We start from the raw sequence: 4,705 nt of genomic DNA on the forward strand, positions 1-4,705 counted from the left end.
AATAGCAATGGTAGGAATGGTGGAAAACGGGCGAACAATGAACCCTCAGCTTCTGAGAATAAACGCCCCAAAGGTAGTCGATACGAGCCGAGATTCACCAACTACACGACCCTTGTCGAAAGCTGAGTGGAAGTCTACTAGGCGACCAGCTCCAGTGTGCCTTATAAACAACCCGCACTTATAAGGAAAGATATCTCCAAGAGAGTGTAACAACCTGGATTTTCAAGACTCGATAATGCGAAAATATAAATGTTTTCATTTAACAAAATGTCTCAAAAACCCATAGAAAAAAAAAAAACTTTTTAAAAAGTCGTATGGCCATACTTAACATTTAGTTACAAACATGTTTTATAAAGATTAGAGTGAGCCTAGTTTAGGAAAATTACACAACATTTCCAAAAATAAAAAGGCTTCCCCAAAAGGTCGGTCCACATGTACATTTGCAAGGAAGACTCCAGCGCTCACTGCTCTGCCTTGCCCTTGTTCTTACCTACAACATGAAACAACTAGGTAAGCGAAAACGCTTAGTAAGATCAACTTCCAAACAAAGCAGATAGAGAAATAGGGATCCGGACCCATCCGGACCCTACACAATCAATTTCAAGAATGCTAAAGCGTCCTGGCAAACTTATGGTCATGCCTGATAACCAAGGATAAATTAATTCACATCTAGATAAAAATCCTGCACTCAGAAAAATCCCAAAACAAGCAGATATATTATATCACAACTATATCTTATCAACAATTATATCCCTGCACTCAGAAAATCCCAGAGCAAGCAGATATATTATATCACAACTACATCCTATCAATAATTATATCCCTGCACTCAGAAAATCCCAGAGCAAGCAGATATATTATATCACAATATAATTCGAGACCAACGCTCGACAATTTCCAACAATTCAGGCGAACGCGCCCTCCAACATAATTGCTAATCTGTAAAAGAGAACCGAGTCCCCACACTAAGATCTAGCCAATAAATATTCTCATCAAGGGTAACTATCGTGTTACCTAGGGCATCGCTACATATTCAAGAGTGTAATCCAATTTACACGGTTTTACGGAGACTTCTATGTTAATCAGTGGTGCTGGTGAGCAGCTGCCCCTAGGGTGTTCAGCCTCACTCAATCTTGGCAACCCCTAGTATCTCTAGGCACTCTCACGGAATGGCCAATATTCACGGCTGCTATCCGGGAATAACTTATCAGAGCACTTGCTCGGATTCTAACCGTCCAATGATTAAGTAAGCATGAGGGCCCCTAGGTCCCATTTATCTTGGCGCCCCTAGGTTTAACCAGCTTATCCTCATCTCATGGCCACTCGTCGCGGTAATGAACCGGACATAAATAAAATCAAGCAGTGTGACGGGGATCAACCGTCTAGGATATGACGGACTTCTACCGTTCATATTTTCTAAATCAGCACTCACTAGACTAACGTCTCTAAGCAACTTTCTATGACAGCCTATGTATATGCATGTATCCCTATACTAACATACAAGACAATAATCATTTCATGTTGCAGCCATACAATATAAGTTGACTTACTTGGAGTCCTTAGCGCTCAGCAAGTTTTCACCCTCCAACGTTCAGTCCAGTTACGCTTAGCCAATACTGTAGTTATCCATACAGTATACTCGGATTAATTATGGCACTAATAATTCATTATTATTATTTTGGGCAGTTTGGTCATTTTAATAAAAGTCATTTGTAAGGATTTATAATCCTTATTTGGTTTTAAACCTATTAAGGAAAGTTATACAAAATATTCGAGACTAAACCCTAAGTCTCGGGGAGACCTATCCTAAGGTCTCGATACCTAGGCTCGGGTATCACAATGGTATTTCCCCACAACCCGCTAAAAATCTTACTCTTTCAAGGTATCACTATTAACCCGCACTTTCGACTAGTCGGTTAAAATATGTAAGATTTTAGCCGGTATTATATCCAGAAAATACAAATAAATTCCTTAATTATTTTTAAAGAAAATAAACTCTTTAAATTTTCCTTTTATTTTTCTTAAGGTTTTAATATCTAAAAACCGTTTTAAGAAAATTGCCTAATTTGTCTTAATTAGGAAAACCGTTATAAATTTCTCATCTTGACTAATTAATTTTCCCAAAAGCAATTAATCAATTTTACTTACTAGAAAAATAATTCATTTAAACTCAAAGGGGTAATTTTAGTGAAAATATGATTTCAAGAATTACCAATTTATATCTTGAAATAAACAAAATTTTACTTTTTACCTTATGTTCCAAAATCTCATTTTTACACTAAGTGTGAAAAACCTATTTTTCATATTTTTAACTACATACTTCGTTAGTTCATAACTTGAAATTTACTTACCCAATTGTTACCAAAATTTCCCAATTCCATTTTTGTTATGCCATTTAGGTCTTTGTAAAATCTTAGGTCAAAATGAGGATTTTTGATTGGTGAAATCATTTTCCAACAATGAGGTAAAAATGACCTTATTTTCAAGTCCTTATTTTTTCCAAACTTTGACAGTTAATAACTTTCAAACCGTTCAATATTTTCTTACCAAATTTTACAGTGGACTAATAGGTTATGCCAGAAATATGTCCACAAAATTTTAGAAAAAACTGGGTTCATTTTCCCTATACAGTGGCTGTCCAAACTTGGTTCCGAAAATGAGAATACGAAAAAACAGTTTTTTACCTAAACTTTGAAATAGCATAACTTACTCATTTCTATACATTTTTTAGTGTTTCAAAAGCTCAATTTTATGTACTAAATCTCAACAACATAAAAGTACAATTTAATTTTACAAAAACAATATACAGTGGCTACTTGACCCCTTGGAAGTCACAGCTTAAAACATGTTTTGTTTTAGGGTATCCTACAAAACCCTTGGGGGTTTTGGTTCCCATTTTCAAAAATCAATACACATGCATCATAAAAATTATTAAACAACTACCATAACTTTATTACATCATCAACAAGAAACTCTAAGCATTAGATATACAAAATAATGCTTAAAACTAAAAACCCTACAACAAACTCATCAAAAGTAAACTTTTTACCTCTTTGGTGTTCTTGCTTAAGGTTTGGACCTTCCTATAAGCTTTGACTCCTTCAAAACCTTTCAAAAACCCTAACCAACTTCCTCCAACAACATAGGTAATTAGCTATTTGAAACTCTATGATTAAAACTTGACAAAAGTCTAGATTAATGAAACTTTACCTTAGGGAAAACCCTTCCTAGACCAAGACTTAGCTTCCAAGTTTCTTTGGTGTTCTTGGGGTTGAAAATGGAGAGAACACTTGAGAGAGTCTTCAAAAATCAGATGAGAGTGAATGAGGGAGGGAGAGTGGTCGGATTTGGGGGTTAGAATGGCTCACACAACTCTTCAAAATATCACAAAACACTTGAGTGCTTTTCTACCCACTTGCCCACTTGACTTCTTAATTAAATGGGATTTGAATTTTATAAAATTGGGTTCACACCACTCTAAAATAGCACATGGCCAGCCACCATTTTCCATATATGTGACCATTAATTTTTTTTATTTATTTTTTATAAAGGTTAATAAGGGTTTATAAGAAGAAAAGTTCAAATTGGCTTTTGACACATTTTTCACTCTTATTAAGTTTTAATCACCAAACTTAACATTAATTAATTAAATTAAATGTCTCTCACATTTAATTTAATTAATCACATAATAAAATTTAACCTAAGGTCCATTCATGGAATAAAATTCCCCATTTCGGCAAAATTAGGCATTTAACACAAAATGCCCTAAAATTTCCATTTTCTTTTAGGTTTATTATTTTTGACCAAACTTTAACTTTTATGAATGTATTTTATGCCCAAAATATAATTGCCATGATTTTTCGTTTTATTTTCCAAGATTTTTACCCGATCAGGGTTTTTGTGTCGGTCTAGGACCGAAAGTCTTATCTTGACTTTTAAAATCACAAAATTCATATTTTGGCTAGCAATAACTCATGGAATACTTACAAACAAAATATAATATTATTTAAAATAATATTCTTAACCCGGGGGAAAAAAATCCCGACCCGAGTCGTTTAAAGGTACCCGAAAATGCAGGACGTTACAGAGAGATATGACAAACTTCTATCATTTTCAGAATGACTACGGGCACGACACTAACGAATGCAACCAGTTGAAAGATGAGATTGAGTTCCTGATTACACAGGGACATCTAAGGAGATATGTGTGAGCCGCAGGAGGATCTCAGCGAGAGGCTCAAGGTGGCAACGAGCAGGCCCCTGCACACCAATGCTCGCCACCTTTACAGGCAGCTCATGTGGCAGGCACTCTACTCACCATCTGCGGCAGGCCACACCTTGCAGGGGACAGTGGGAAGGCAAGGGAATGATACACTCGAACCCTACGCCACAACCAGGACATCGAGATGATGAGTGTCGAGGATCGAGCACCAAAGAAGGATCGAACAGAGGAGAAGTTGATAACCTTCTCTGAAGATGGTGCCCAACATGTACGATTCCCACACTCCAATCCGCTAGTCGTAGACATGGAAATTGCCAACATGATGGTGAAGAGGGTGTTGGTCGATACAGGAAGTTCGGTCAACATCCTATACAAGTCTTCACTGGAGAGAATGAAGCTGTCCATCAAGGACCTGGAGCCATGGAACCAAACCATCTATGGTTTTTCCGGTGAAGGGCTCGCCCCAACTGGGTCGATTAGGCTT

General features: G+C 36.6%; 1 long non-coding RNA gene across 1 annotated transcript; it reads right to left on the bottom strand.

Moving 5' to 3' along the window:
* Window positions 1-253: 253 nt before the first annotated feature.
* Window positions 254-3,537, bottom strand: LOC133821438 (uncharacterized). The gene is made up of 3 exons (XR_009887575.1): window positions 3,211-3,537; window positions 3,050-3,128; window positions 254-490 (listed from the first exon to the last, which is right to left on the bottom strand). It is a non-coding gene; the product is annotated as an uncharacterized LOC133821438 (long non-coding RNA).
* Between the last annotated feature and the right edge of the window lie 1,168 nt (window positions 3,538-4,705).

The sequence above is a fragment of the Humulus lupulus genome, chromosome 3 (assembly GCF_963169125.1).
Source record: "Humulus lupulus chromosome 3, drHumLupu1.1, whole genome shotgun sequence".
Classification (NCBI taxonomy): Eukaryota; Viridiplantae; Streptophyta; class Magnoliopsida; order Rosales; family Cannabaceae; genus Humulus; species Humulus lupulus.